This window comes from Periplaneta americana, chromosome 16 (genome assembly GCF_040183065.1).
Source record: "Periplaneta americana isolate PAMFEO1 chromosome 16, P.americana_PAMFEO1_priV1, whole genome shotgun sequence".
In the NCBI taxonomy this organism is placed as follows: domain Eukaryota; kingdom Metazoa; phylum Arthropoda; class Insecta; order Blattodea; family Blattidae; genus Periplaneta; species Periplaneta americana.
In genome coordinates, this window is record NC_091132.1 from 490,278 (window position 1) to 507,366 (window position 17,089).

General features: G+C 36.8%; 1 long non-coding RNA gene across 1 annotated transcript in view; it reads right to left on the reverse strand.

The window, feature by feature from the left end:
* LOC138716294 (uncharacterized) overlaps positions 1–17,089 on the reverse strand; it is a 67,618-nt gene that overhangs the window by 50,394 nt on the left and 135 nt on the right. The window lies entirely within an intron of this gene.

Sequence of the window (17,089 nt, forward strand, 5' to 3'; positions counted from 1 at the left end):
TGAACATGCCCCAAGTTTGAATGTAATTGATATCAGAACTTTGAACTGGAATCCAATATTCATTAACAAGGCCAGACCCTCAGGATTTGATGTGCAAGTTCAACATTTGCATATTTAAACGACGAAACGCAGCCCTACTTCGCCCCGAGTTCCAGGCTATAACATGCCAACAGAAATATTCTCAAGACGTATTTTCAAATATTAAAAGCGTTGTTACAGGAGTTCCTATTTTCAGGAAAACTTGACGTAAGGTTCATAACTGAATAAGCAATCGCACAAGACAGCATTGCCGAGCTAGTGACTGCGGCTTCAAACCTGGCTGGAGGTAATAGAAATCTATAGCATGGCAAGAGAAGTTAAGTTGGCAGACCAGAGCTGTATGCGTCGACTTCGAGAGCAATCTCTGCGCGAAAACAATGAATGGACGTAATGTGTCTCGTTTTGAGCATACTCCATATGCATTGGAGGGGAAAAGGAATTGGCCACCTTTCCCCATTATCTCCTGGCCTAGTTGCCTCATGAGTGATGACTTATTGGTGTTACTTATGAGGTTCAAACTAGTCTTCGGGCAGTTGACTAAACAACAATAACATCTGCAAATCATGCAATGTTACTGTTACACTGGAACTGCTAGTGTGTTCTATATTTTACAGACCTTGGCAATCATAGTCACTAATATCCTAAAAGAGAAGATGTATAAGATACGAAAGAAGTAGGCGACTAACTTAATGAATTATTATTAACGAATCGACAGATGTTACACGTATTATACATCTTCGCAATTAACTGTTGTCGGTAATATAACACGATTTTTGTTTCTCATTAAGATAGACGATGGTGTGAAATTAAAATCTTGGGTGATTTTTTTTTTCTTTAAGGGGAGAGGATGGTATTTTTTGGTGAAAAATGAGTAAATTTAAAAAAAAAATCTTTAACATACTCCGTGATATGTGTGGAATGCATAGCATAACATTTTGTGGGTATTTGTGCCCTTATCGGATGTTGAGTCGCCATTTTTAAACTTCCTGCGTTATAGATTTTTAAATAACTCGCTCACTTTTATTGTTGTTTCCGGTAAATTAAATTTTCAATTTTTTTTTTCTTTAAAATACCCTTTGATATGTGTGGAATGCATAGCATAACATTTTGTGCGTATTTGTGCCCTTATCGGCTGTTGAGACGTCATTTTTTTGCTACATTGCCAGACAAAAATGGATATAATTTCTGAACTATTAAAGATACATGCATTAAATTTAGAACACACATTCTTTAGACTATTAGTAAACTATTCTCTGTAACAGAATTTTGTTAATTGATTTCATTTTAAGAATACGTCCGTTTGTTTGCAAGAAAGGAAATCAGAAAATTGTTATTAAATTTTAATTGTTTATTTTACAAACGTAGGGATAATATCAAAATTCTGTTACAGACAGTTTGTAGAACATGCTTTTGCAAATACATTGCAAAAAACTGTTTGAATCTATCTTTAAAGACGGATTAGATATACCGTATCGGTTTTAGAACAATCCTGCATTGGGTATATATATATATATATTTTTTTTCAAATTTGGGCCCCCAAATTTTTTTTTCAAAATATTTTTATTTCGTAGAGTTGCCAAAGCTATGAGCTCTCTACATACAAAAAATTAATATTTTACACCAAATAGGAGAAAAAGTTTTAAAAAATACCATCCTCTCCCCTTAAAAAGCGTCTTTTAGAAAAATAATTGCAAACTTCTGTGGAAACAATCCGGCAACCCTGCGTGGAGTAGCCAAACACAGCAGGCGACCTCTCTGACCTGACGAAGTCCGGAACGTTGGAACCACATACTGCGGAGTAAGTAAAAGCCTAAATACTGATGAATACGATTTGCTAAGGTACCTATCGAGCAATAACAAAGAGAGAAATGGGAGTCTTCTCCAGAATTAGGCTTAATTAAAATCTGCCTAGATCTCCATTTAGTAACTAGAGATACTGACAGCAGTAGTAGGATTTCAACTGGGGGTTATTCAGCGTCCTAATTCAACTGAAAAGCGTCAAATAACAGAACAATGTTCACTATTCTACTCGTATTTTAAACTGAAGAATGGAATATGACGTGATTTAGCATTGCCTACACTACACGACGACAAATGTATTATACGTTACAGACTGCTGTTTCATCAGCATCATGAGGCTATAAACGACGTAAGAAAATTAGTATCACGTCCCAAAATTTCAGTTTATCGGTATATTAAAATGGGCCTATAAATAATACAGTAGAGCTACTATCAAAAGTGTAATCCTGATATTACACGTAACTTCAGTTCGCGCCTACGTATTTATACCATACGTAGTGCTGTAGAAACCTGCATGATATCTCCTTTCGATCCTGCAGGATATTTCCCCATTATAATAATTGTGTAGCTACTTCGCACAAAGAGGAAGTGAAAACGTGGAGAGAGAAACAATCCGACAAATTGAAGGGCGCGTTTCCTTCTATAATAGTTCATGCAGGTACAAAACATAGATGGATATGATAAAGGAAGCTCCTACCAGAAAATAGGTGAAGTGCTGTTCAGATACACAAATGCATGAACAGTTTTGCTAATATAATGAGAAGGCCTACTATTCGTAAACTACGTATAATTTTACTAGTTCTAGAACACAAGCAAACAGGAAAATTAATTTATTTCAGGATTCACCCAATTTCTTGCATACAAAGTCAATCCTCCTATCTTTTAGAGCAGCAAACCTGTCGAAGATGTCTTAATAAAAGTCTGAGTTTAACTGAGAGTGGACAGTATATCTCTATGCAAAGCTATGGGGTTAATGATGAAAGTCTCTCCTGTTATGTGGCATTCCAAATGAAATTTTCAATCTTATCAAAGAGAAAAGCTTCTTTCATCGGAATAATTTAAGTTATTTCATACAACTTCTCTATTTTTAGCATTTTTTAGAACAAAGAACAAATGGAATTGTAGGACGTCCAGAATTTAAAACATCGAAAATCGAAAGAGAATTGGGAGGACAAATTTAAAAGGTACGCAAGACGCGTCCTTGCAAGGGGTTGGGGGCTGTACAAAACTAAATATGTGAGCTCCTAGCCTGTTGGCCACTAGTCTCACTCCGGGTTACGCTGCTCCACTGAAGGAGCTCTAGAAAATTTTGAAGGGGAAGCCGAAATTGGACGTAACCTCTTAGGTACCACATACGCGAGGGGGACGGAGATTTGATCAAGTGATCACGGAACGGGGCGAGGAGGAGATTGCTGGTGTTTGCCGTTAGGATGGCAAGACGCTGTCATCTGTTGTTCGATGACAAGGCATGTGAAGGCCGTCGGAAGAAGCGTCGTGAAATCTAAATCTGCAATTTGAGAGGTCCCTGTCCTTTCTTTTCCATCCTCATATTTATATCTCCAAAACGGCATTTCTAATATGTTACAAACCGTGCCATTTCCGGGATACATATTTCGCACTCATTTATTAATATTTTCTATGTACTGGTACCTAAGTATTTGCATAATAGCACTATAGTGATTAAACATACAATATACACTACGATGTAGGATTAATACACTTTATACACTTATCACTAATATACTCCAAATACATTAGATAATAAGTTAATAAGTACTAAACTACATGTGTGCATTTACGCGCGCGTTAAACGTTCAAGTACAAGAGCTGGAACAAACCTGGGAAACTCATGAGACGAAATAATACACGCGGCGGAAAACAACTTTTAAACTTTACGAATGTATGTGGCGTGCATTCCTGATCAAATAACATACAGCCAGCTAATTTACCGCTGCAGGGCTGGCTGCTTAGACACAAGGAATAAGGATACTTTTCTCGAGTCAGGTAGTAGGCCTACATACTGTAAAATTTCACAGCCCTTCAACAATAGCCCCCGCCCTGTTACATCTGCAAACTGGTTACTCCACCTACAACAAGTCTGACAGTCCTCCGTAACTGAAAGACTCAGGCCCAATTGTATAAAACTCCCTGACTAAAGATCAACTTTGATCGAAGATCGAAAAGTGAACCGAGTTCAGACACTTCTTCTATTGTATAAAACGTTTCTGCGATCAGATTACCTTGGTTCAAATGCAGTCTAAGTTCACGTGAAAAGGATTTGGCAACATCGCATAAACAGGTGAAATACGTGATGCGCGGACCATGTTATACAGGTTTGTTCAGTGTTGCCAATCTTGCGACTTTAACTCTTTTTCAACAACAATTTCTTTTAACGTTTATATTGCTTAAATAGGGATTTAGTGACCTTTTTAGCACCCCATAGTGACAAAATTTAATCTTTCTTTGTTGATAATAAGAAATCTAGCGACATTACAACTACTTTTTGGCGACTTTCCGTACACTCTGTTGGAGACACTGGTTTTTTTTTTTTTTGTGCAATGTAAATAATGGCGGACAATAAGAAGAAGGTTGACTGTTCTCCAAGTTGTTATCATGTTATGGTGTTAGATACTGCTAAACATAATAAAGCTTTATAAAACGACTATTTTCGTTTAGTAATACAGTTAATTGAACATTTATGAATGTACCTATCATATCCATTAATAATAAATGGTTGTTATAAACATAATATAACTATAGGTTATGTTATTTGATACTGCTGAATACGATAGAGCCTTATAAAATATAAGAATGTTTATGTATTAAGGCAAGAAACTGAAAGAAATATATATATAAATGTACCTACAATATCTATTAATATTAATAATAATGGATATTTTATTTGCACAATCTGTCACTAGTATATTTCAAACAGAAAAGAAATAACTGAACTTGGATCATCTAACTTAATAGGAGAAATTTCTTCAGTCAAAGTTGACTTTAGTTTGAGACAAATTAATCTCAGATTAGACTTTATACAACACAAAATTCCAAGTTCAGCTGAAACAAGGATCAATTTAATCTCTGATCTAAGATTAAATGGTTTATACAATCGGCCCTCAGAAACGCACTTCACTCATATAATCTTTCTTTAGTACGTGACGTGACGTTACCATGGAAACCAAGTGCTGTATGAGAATGGGAGCCCAAATATTTTCACCTCTACAGTATTAGGCCTATAGGTTCCAGTATTCACCGCTCGGCGCTCGTAACAGTTGACATTATTCTATTCAGCGGACGGTTACAGGTACTATTTATATAACTTTTTTTTTATTTTAGAAATACGGAACCGGTAATAACTAGAATTAATTATTAATACGAGATAAAATTGTGTTTTACACGCAAATAGGTGAAATGGTACTTCACCTACTTCACCTGAATAACCGCCCCTGGCTCCTACATTTAACTAGCTATGTCAGGTAACAATTCTTCGTGACAGAGACGTAGATAATAAGCTTCGACAACAACAATAAAGTGAACACTTTGTCGGAAAGCAAGGAAGGCTATGCAAATTAAACTCGACAAACAACTCCATTAGCTGCATTCTTTTAAGTGAGAAATCATGGCAGCGAGAAGAGATTCAATGGACGGAAATTGAAATTCCTGCTCTGGATTGCTAGATATTCGTAAGCGAGATGAAGGTGTAAGAGATTATTCAACTCATAAAGACAGAGAAATTTATGAACATACATCAAACTGCAAGAAACGCATGTGGGAGGATTGGACAGTGCAAGGCATGGTGTGTGTGCACACGGAAGTCCTCCTGCTCCGAGATCATACCTACAGTGCGGACAATCGAAAGAGACTGGGGGCAATATTTGTATCTGTACTGCATATGGGTGGAACAGCTGTTGGACCCGCACGTCGTCCGTCGTCTGGACGATCCCACTGATCCTCCACTGCACACCAGGCTCGCGTTCTTACACGTACTTAAAGACAGGCCTACACCGAAGCAAAATTGTCATTTTTGCACAGAACTGTCCAATCACCTGTTATAGTTAAAAGAAACTGCATGTGATTTGTTTCATCTACTATGCAGTAAAGTTCCGAACTCATAAACTCATTTTTCTCGGCTTTCTTTTTCTTTTTCTTTTTCTTTTTGTACAATTTCCTTTAATAAAGATGCTGCTCTTGTTACAGATGTGGCACACGTAGGATTTGAACGTCTACTATCAGATCTTACTCTACATCTCATATATTTATTTTTCTTGTGTGTTTTTTTTTTTTTCATATTGGTACCTGCAACTGTTTGAAGAAATTTTTATAGTCGACTGTATCATCAGATGGCTCTTTTAGACGGGCAGACATTATTGCTATCAACGGACGCTTAAAGCGGGCTCTTGTTCCGTTTCGAAAGAAACCTAAATCAGGCCACCGAAGTTGATATTGAGAAGAAGTCCATATATGAACCTTGTCTTCCGTATCTTTCTCAAAAGTACAACGTCCCTCTTAAACAATGGTCTGTCATTGGTTTGCTGTTTGGCAGCAGAGGTTCAATCACAAAATTCACATGGAATTATCTTAAGGAAGTTCACATTCGTTTTGATTATGTAATGTCTATTCTTATAAATATTATCAAGGATTCTCTTCAAATATTACATCATCATCTCTATTTCAATTAATCAACTTATATTTGCCTTCAACAATTAACTTTCTTTTTTCTTTAATGCATCACATCACATTATATTGTACAGGGTTGGGCAGATAAATCGGCCCCATCTTATGTCATATGATTTGGAAAATAAATTATGTAGGGCATTGTTTTCTTTTCTTTCTTTTTTCTTGAAAATGTAATTATGTTGGCTATACTGTATCTTCCGCGTGTTTTGTGTCATTGTTGTTGCGCCATTGTTGCTTATAACCTCTTCTGGTTGCTGTTTAAAAGTCAGACGTTCTAAACACATGTAAAGAGTTGTTCTTTAAATAAGCATGACTTATTCAATACCAGAGCGAATATTCATTGTGGAGGCGTACGTACAGACCAGCTCTATTAAGGAAACACAACAATTATTCAGACACAAATATCCGCTTCGCTCAGTACCAGCGAAAAGCAGCATTCAAGATTTGGTGCGAAAATGGCGTACGACTGGATCCATAAAAAATGTAACAAGGAACAGAACTCCTTCTGTCCGGACTCCTCAACTTACGGCGCGAATTAATGAATTTATTACCCATGAGGAATTGACACGTGTTTTCATGAACCTGTTAAAACGTGCACAGAAGTGTCTAGATGCAGATGGAGGGCGCTTCCAACATTTATTATGAAGGTAAATGCATTTTATTTCCATTCCATTTGAAGTTTGTTTCAAATCATGTGTCATAACACGGGCCGGTTTTATCTGCCCAACCCTGTACATGTTTATTGTATTCAGGACCCTTGTGGTCACTCAAATTCATTGAGCTGATGTCTATAATTTAGAAAATATTATTATTATTATTATTATTATTATTATTATTATTATTATTATTATTATTATTATTATTATTATTAGAGTAAATGAATGGAAACACTTGGCAACAAGTGTGTAGGCAACATTTCAGACAACTCAGGCGCGACAGGATTGTAGTCAACAGTTCGCTTTGACTGGTTAATGCTCAGTAAATCCTGACAATCCATTGGTGCATTGGTACATGGGCGAAATAACACAATAAAATAACGAAAGAACCGTTGAGCGAAAATTGAGTGAACAGCTTCTTGTAATTTTTTTTCACAAATAAACACACAATTACTATATCATAGCCCATGTTTCACTGTCCTATGAATTACCTGGACCAAGAGTTCGCTGCACACAGACAACATGCTGGGAACTGTTTCCTGTATCGGAGATGCTGGGAATGTGCATTTCTTTGGAAAGCTTAATGCTTTTATTTTCAAGCTCTGTATTTTCCCTTTATTCTTCTGTAATGAAGTACAAATCGGCGTAATCTGGAAGTTTTACAACAGCAGAACTAGGAGAATTAACAATGTTCATTATTTGTGTGTCATTGCGTACACGTGCTTCAGAGCAAGCGAGATTCGCTACAGGATCACCGCCATCATTACCACCAACACTATTACTAATAACTAACCACTTACTTATTTACTAGCTTTTAAGGAACCCGGAGGTTCATTGCCGCCCTCACATAAGCCCGTCATTGGTCCCTATCCTGAGCAAGAGTAATCCATTCTCTATCATCATATCCCACCTCCCTCAAATCCATTTTAATATTATCTTCCCATCTACGTCTCGGCCTCCCTAAAGGTCTTTTTCCCTCCGGCCTCCCAACTAACACTCTATATACATTTCTGGATTCGCCCATACGTGCTACATGCCCTGCCCATCTCAAACGTCTGGATTTAATGTTCCTAATTATGTCAGGTGAAGAATACAATGCGTGCAGTTCTGTGTTGTGTAACTTTCTCCATTCTGCTGTAACTTCATCCTTCTTAACTCCAAATATTTTCCAAAGCACCTTATTCTCAAACACCCTTAACCTATGTTCCTCTCTCAAAGTGAGAGTCCAAGTTTCACAACCATACAGAACAACCGGTAATATAACTTTTTTTTATAAATTCTAACTTTCAGATTTTTTGACAGCAGACTGGATGACAAAAGCTTCTCAACCGAATAATAACACGCATTTCCCATATTTATTCTGCGTTTAATTTCCTCCGAAGTATCATTTATATTTGTTATTGTTGCTCCAAGATATTTGAACTTCTCCACCTCTTCAAAAGATAAATTTCCAATTTTTGTATTTCCATTTCGTACAATATTCTGGTCACGAGACATAATCATATACTTAGTCTTTTCGGGATTTACTTCCAAACCTATCTCTTTACTTGCTTCCAGTAAAATTCCCGTCTTTTCCCTAATCGTTTGTGGATTCTCTCCTAACATATTCACGTCATCCGCATAGACAAGGACTACTACCTACAAGCAACTAACTGCTGCAAAGTACGTACTACCACTACTACCAATGATGATGATAATGATAATTAATAATAATAATAATAATAATAATAATAATAATAATACTGTAATAATATGTAAACTCATGCCTGAGGTGGTGTTAATTCAAAGTTGCAGGTGTTACTTGGATTAATGAAATATTTAACACTCTGAGTTCTCCGAAATGAGACACGGAATCTTCAACGCGATGTAGCCTGTATTAAACATTTAGTTATCTAAATTTCAGCCACAGCAGAATCTTATCGTTATTAGGCCTACTTGACTTGCAGGCAGAAAATGTAGAGGAGAAAGTAAGAGCAATGTTTATTTGTGAAATTGCTCTTTTATCCAACATTTTAAACCGGACCCAATGCTCGAAAGATTACCATCCCCGAGTGCTGCTAGACTGGACAGAACCCATCCACTAGTTCACCCCTGCGGGAAGAGAGTTCACAAAACTTAGTCAAACTCTTCTGCTAGCCAAGAAACTTTAAAGTTGTGGGAAAGAGGAAAAATACAAAAACTGAGGCCTGGCGGTGTTGGCTACACGGCAGCGGGCAAACATTACTGTGCGCAGGGTTGCCAGATTGGTACAACTAAAAGTAGCGAAAGCTAGCTCAAAAGGTAGCCAACATTCAGAAAAAGTAGCCCAATATAAATGGCAGATTTATATTTCGCGGATTATATATGTTTAACGGAATCGGAATGTTTTTTTTTTTTCAAGTCTCCTTTATGAGCACTAACTTAAACTTTATAAACTTTACAATTTGCTTTATTCTGTCGAATTTCTCATCCTGAAGCCAGTTTGAGAATGAAGTATCATTTAACCATTGGCTATTAAACGTTTTGGCAGAGTTTTGGTATATAAGTTACTTCTCCCACTTTCCTATTTTCAGCAATTACAGAACGAAATAATAAATATTTCCATTTTCAGTATAATCACAAAACAAAATAAATGTATAAAAAGTTATTCACTATCACAATTTAAAAATGTTACTGTATATCACTTTTATAACAAACACAGTTCTCTTAAAATTATTTCACTATAGGACTCAGAATTCAATACTAATTAGCCTACATTATAATTAGGGTACAAAAATGTCAAAAAAGTAATTCTCTAATATAACTTAAAAATTGTATATTACTGTTACAACAGATCCTAGTTCCTAATTTAAGATTACTGTAATAAACTACATCGGCATTCACAAAAATACTAACGCTTGAAGTGAAGGAAAAACAGGAACTGATTATTATCTGCCTGCAGGCTGCACTTCGCCCTGCATTTCTGCTGCCACTGGTCATGGTGAAACGAGAAAATCCCCTTACACTGGCTTAGTCATGTGACATTGTGCAATATACTGTATGTATTTCGCATAGGTACTTCGTTCCTCGTGGTTAAGGTGGCGGTAGAATAAGGCGAAACGTACACTGTAAAAAGGTTTTTTCCACGGAGTGGAAGACTATTATTACACCTATTATTATTAATTTTTCACAAATTCAAATCAGAAAAAAATAGCCCAAAAATAGCCCAGAAAATTTTTTAGTAGCCCAAAAAGTTGCAAGTAGCCCAATGGTAAAAATCAATAGCCAATTCAAATTTCAAGTAGCCCAATTGGCTATTTGTAGCCCAATCTGGCAACCCTGACTGTGTGCTGGAATGCAAGGCCTGACTCGAACTGGAAGCGTGACGATGTGCCGCTGACCGCTTCAAACCGACGTATCTCGCGTTCAATCCCCGGAAAACACCCGGCATTTGTCCTGTGTGGTAGCAAGACGTGGGCATTTTGTGTTGAAGGGAAATTTGGAAAATACAGCGGCTGGATTATTACGAACAATAATAACGGAACAAAGAACTTCCCGACACTGCAAGTTTTGAAAGGAGAGGCATATGACCCCAATAAGGCAACTAGGGCAGGAGATAATGGGGTAGGGTGGCCAGTTCCTTTTCCCCTCCATTGCATACTTCGCTGGCTAGTAACATACACTAATCAGACTTCAGATGTGTATTAACAATAGGCTATTGTTCTTCTACAATTTGCAGTTTCTCATTAGAGATCTTCCCGTCTCCACTCTGTCCTCAGGTAGTGACGAACAGGTTTTTGTCATCAATTTCCCTAGCTGAAGAGGCGAACTGAAGCCAAACAGAAAACGCAGCAATAGTTCGTTCATGAACGACCCATCGCTACTTGGCTAGAAGTGTGGCCGATCGCTGCCTTACACGTGAGGCGAATCTCTGCACAGACTTCATCCCCTGCCTGCGTTATGAACCTGGGAAGGAAGACGTCATAAAGTAACAGCCAAGGGGTTGCACGGCAGCCCATAATTTACTGTGAAACAATTCAGGGGTGAAAGGATATTAAAATAAATAAGTCGTCCCGGGTTCGTATTAAACAAAACATTTTTTTGGTGTATGCGGACGGATTCACGGACAGACAGCAGGCCAAAGTCATTCATTCGCTGTCAGGAGTTCGAAAAAAAAATACCGGTACCTCTTGTTGTATCTGAACATGGAATTAGCCCGGAATCACTATACTTTCGCTATTTTTCGTGTCAGGAAATGAATGTAGGCCAACATAGAATTGCAATAACTCAGTCTGAAAAACGAAAACAAAAACTGAAACCAATTTTTAGGTATAAAGGAAGTTGAAAACGTCACCGAAGCTTCGATATCCCCCCACACCCCACACGGAACTGATGACGTCGGATTTGCGTTGCGTTATTTCATGATAAAATGAAAGGTATAACTTTACAAATATAGACGCGGCACACATTAAGTACCGTAATATATAAATTCTAAATTATAGACATCAGCTCAAAGAATTTTGAGTGACCACAAGGGTCCTGAATACAATAAACATGTACAATATAATGTGATGTGATACATTACAGAAAAGAGAAAGTTAATTGAGGCATTGACATGGGAAAGGTCGTAACTGCCACAAATTCGAATTTTTAGGTTTTTCATTGAGAAGGCAGTAAATGGCCATGCCAATGGCACAGAGAAGGTAGTATGTCCGTATGTAATGAAACGAAGTTGGAAACGTAGTCACTATACGTTGTAAGTTGTATGTGCACAGCTGTTGGCGCGGAGAAGGTAGTAACTCCTTTTACAACATCAGAGTGTGTCTAGACAAATATGGGCTGATAACTGTGCAGGACAGAATAAGAATCGGGTGATTCTAATGGTCTTGATTTACATTATTGCCAGGAAACATTTTGATTCAGTGGACTTGAAATTCCTTGTTTCAGAACATTCCTACATGCCATATGATAGGGAATTTGGCATCATAGAGAAAAGAAAAAAAAAGATGCAAGACCATGGTTCCAGAAGAGGTAAGGCCTAATAATGTAATAATGATGAAGGATGAGGATTTCTTCGACTTTTCTGCAGAATGTGACAAGTTTTTTAATACAACTTCTATCAAAATCAGCACCCTCAACTGGATTAGACTCTCAAGAGCTGATTTTCCTCTAATAAAAACAAGACAGTCATTTAATGACCTTGAAATGTGGACAGAGCACAAGATTTTAAAGAAAGGACAGTCATTAACGTCAATCACTAACTTGCAGCGCTTGAAACGCCTTGAAAGAAGACCAGTCGTCCCAGATGCCAAAAAGAGAGACTTGTTATCTATGTTAGACTTCCTCGATGAAAAGTATCATGCATTTTACCAAAAAATTTGTGCATAATGTATAAATAACGTTAATTCTCAGTTTGGCTAAGGAGTGATTTCAATGCTGTATTTTCATAAAATAGGATTTCACAGATAAATCTGTGCCAGACTTTTCAAATTTCATATGTAACACAAACATGAGTGTATGCCTTTCATTTAAAGCAGTTTCTATAATAATGTAAGTGAGAAAGTGTTCATAAATTTGTTTTTTGCTTCCCCTGAAAAATTTTGTTTTTGGCAGTTACTACCTTTCCCATGTCAGCGCCTCAATTGTTGAAGGCAAAATAAATGGATTAATTGAAATAGAGATGATGTAGTATTTGAAGAGAATCCTTGATAATATTTATAAGGACAGACATTACATAATCAAAGGGAATGTGAAGTTTCTTAAGATAATTCCATGTGAATTTGGAAATAGAACGTCTACTGCCAAACAGCATACCAATGACGGACCATTGTTTAAGAGGGACGTTGTACTTTTGAGAAAGATACGGCAGACAAGGTTCATATATGGACTTCTTCTCAATATCAACTTCGGTGGCCTGATTTAGGTTTCTTTCGAAACGGATAGTAGGGTCAAGAACAAGAGCCCGTTTTAAGCGTCCGTTAATAGCAATAATGTCTGCCCGTCTGAAAGAACCATCCGATGATACACAATGCACTTCCTCACGAATCTCCCAATTTAAAGTTTTTAACGATGTCGCCAAAGCATGTCGTACACGATAATGTCTACATATTTTATTACTTAATATCCTTTCCTATAGTTCTTGTGTCATGCTACTGTAATTTTCATTTGTCTTTATTTTACGTAAACAATGATGGAAAATGGAGGCAACACAAATAATTACCTTCGTACAAAACCCACGATAATATTCGGGGTTATTTATTACATAATATATTCAACACTAATTTAGAAACATGTTACACGAATTCACTTTGCACTGAAACAAAATTATCGCATTTTAATTATTTAAATACAATTTCAAATAAGAGATATGTTAATGAAATTATCTTTGTACCAAAATGTATGCTCCCTGGATAAAAATGATTGTATTTCAATTATTTGAATAAAAGAGTAATAACATGTTAAACGACATCCTTGCACCAAAATGTATGCTCCCTGGACGAAATGAATCTATTCGAATTGTATAATCACTTGGTAATTTTATCTGGCATTTTATGGCGTTGTTGCTCTTGAGATACCGATTGTCAACTGTTTTTATTAAGTAACAATGCCATGACTGACCGCGCATATAAATACTCGCGCTCAGGGCGGCGGAGGTCAGGTTAGGATGGCGCACAAGCCACGAAGATATTTCTTTGCTAATTACTCACACTGCAGTGTTGTATACACTGAGCTTCCGAGTAGATTTGAAACATTATCGTGTTACGAGGCCTTCGCTTAGCAAACAATAGAAACAGAGATAAACAGAAGGCATTGCATATAAACTCTGTTACTGCTATGTTATCATTGCATCATTTAGCTTGTTCGTGTAACTTATGTCTTCGATAAACTATAAATGTTATGTTTATATTTATAATAAAACTGATACTTTTTTGTTAATACAATATGAAATGCAACTGGCAGTATATATCGACTGTAACAACAATAGCATCCATGGATCATAACGAAGGCTGTGGAATACCATATAAACTACAGTTTCACTATTTTCGTGTAGTATTCCTATTAATGTTGTAAAATAAAAGTATTATGAATCATTTAAAATCAATTCATATTAAATAATAACGTCAACATGTTATAAAAGTGGTATTTGCATGTTTCTTTTTTAAACTAGTCTCAGGAAAATGGCTTTCCACCTCGCCATGTTTGCTCTCGGCATTTCTTTTGCAGCCCAGTGTAAGCACAGGAAGATCAGTTTGCTCAGGTAATTGCAAAACTAATCAAATTAAAGACTGATTACGTAATGTAAACAAGCCCACTATGACAACAGTCCACTTAGAGACATTTTGGTAACCAACAAAGACACTGAAATAGCTCGTGGCTAAGAACAGAGCATTCTGGGATCTAATTCGGCGAGGAATGTAATTTGTTGTCAGAAGTATCTTACAATCATTCATATTACTAAAATGAACAATAGTTTGTAAACAAACAGTGACTTAACGAGATGCTGATGGATCTACAATCATCTCTCCGTCCTGATTGTTATTTCGGATTCTACATGTTACACGCTTAATTTGAAGATAACGGATGTTAATTTAATTACTCCCGCAAATTGACTATTCTTAATAAAATAATACGAAGTAAATTAATGCATTCGTGTCCCGTCATCGGCTGCATTAGATATGGAGTCATCCAGAGTATTAAACTAATAATATACACGTAGGATAGGGCCTACACTTTGAGACAACCATAATGAAAAATTTGTTGTGAGCTGGGACTAATTTCGGAATGTCGCTTCATATGGAGAGAAAATATATTGCATGCCCTTCATTAATTACTTCTCTTATCATAGTAGACCCATACTGTCCATTTGTAAACAGTAACAAAAATGAAACATTCAAACCAACACAACTGTACTTTCATTCCTGAAACTGGGTGACGTATTCTACGTGCCGATGTATCTCTGATACAGCGCAGAATTTTTTTCTCGCTATAGGTCTGCAAGACGATCTTCATTTTGCTTTCAGAACCAAAAGCTTTATGATGATGATGGTGTGATGACATAATAATAATAATAATAATAATAATAATAATAATAATAATAATAATAATGTAATGAAGATAAACACTATTTTGCAGTACTCAGATACAGCACCCGGAATAGTGTCAGCCTGTTCTGGCCCACTTGAGGCTCTGGAATTATTTCGTCCCTTCTAATGACAATTGTTTCTCAGAACGATTGATGACACTGCAAAATTTTACATACAGGGAGCAGCTAGTCCGCGTTATTATATGAAAAATAATGGTGACCATTCAAAGATTTTACTTAGGCTGTTCTTGTCCTTAAAACATGAAGTGTGTGTTATGAATAGACTTCGTGGAATTGCCACGAGAATCGTAAGGTTTACTACGCACGCGGTATAGACTGTATGAGAATGGGGCGTGCAAAGGATGGAGTATGCCTCTGATGTAAACATTGAGCAGTATACTACGGTTACAATGAAACCTGTATCCTGCAGTCAGGAAATATAATGAATGATCATTGAAGTAGGAATGTCTAAACATGTAAATACACAATTATTTTGTAGTGAGATATATTAACTCTTAAAATTTAATGTAAGATACTCATATCATCCTTGAATATGTGCATTGCAGTGAAGAGTTACGTACATTTTGAGCGACTGCAAAGTGAACCTCCGATGGTCACTCAAACAGTTTCTATATTGGGAAAATGTACGTTCAACATTACACGATGTAATAGGTGCATATTTGAAGAACCGAAAGTCACTACTTTTTAGTACACCAACTTCAGACATCTTGTCGTGACCTGATAGCATATCATTTATAATACGAAGTTGTGAATAGGAGAATTTTTAGCAATAATGTTCCCAACTTACATTTCACTTTTTCTGAAATTAGTGAATTGTTATTTTGGATAACGGTTTGTGATACGTTATACACAATATTATAGGGCTTCTGAGAGTTGTAGTTTAGACGATTCTAACAGGGTGATGCTTTTGGACACGATTTTAAAATTAGAATCAATGAACAGAATATCTTCCAATAGCTGTTCAGAAGGCAATGATTTTACAGCTGCAACAGCGGAACTGTCTGTGCTATCCAATGCATCAATTACCTCCATTATTTTGCCGTAATATTCTGCATAATAATTAACAGCATCCAACCACGTTCCCCAACGGGTCAAGAATGGCTGCGGGGGTAAGGGTATTCCAGGGGCAATTGTTTGGAACAGCAACACTCTCATTGTAGTATGTTTGATCGAATTCTTGTCGGCACTGAACAAATGTTAAGCTTTGACTATTCCAACCACAGTAATGCAAAAACAAGTGCTTACATAGGTATACATTAGCTGTAGCTGCTCTATCTATTTGCACTGGTCACATCTCGTAACATGAACTGCTTATACTACGAGACCGGGCGGTCGCTCACCTCCTCTATACTACCGTACATCGTCAACCTGATTGCATGCTGCGTGTGGCAATTCAACGAAGTCTAGTTATGAATAATGCACTGACAGCAAATTTGTGGAGAGCACTGCAGTTGAGAAATATGACAATAAATGGTTGATAGAAAAATATCACCAAAATTTGCAAAATCTCAATGGTACACGTCACAGCTTTACTTTACTAGTATGGAAAGATGATGTCACCGATGACGACACAAAAGTTAAAAATAAGAATCTACGTAAGGAATGTTGGAATAAAGGACTCTTCTTCCAGAATCCTCAGCGTCATAATCGTGCTTTTCAGTACTTTGAAAGGACGCATTTATCTGTACATGGAACCATAAGACCTACTCGAGGCACGTTTTGGCACCATAAATTGCTTCCCTGTCTGCTCAGGACAACTTGCATTTCGGAGCAGGACGCCCCTGTTATCTACTCTCCTCCGAAAATAAAACTGTTCAATATTTTCCCTCATATTTACAGCCGGATGTTCAAC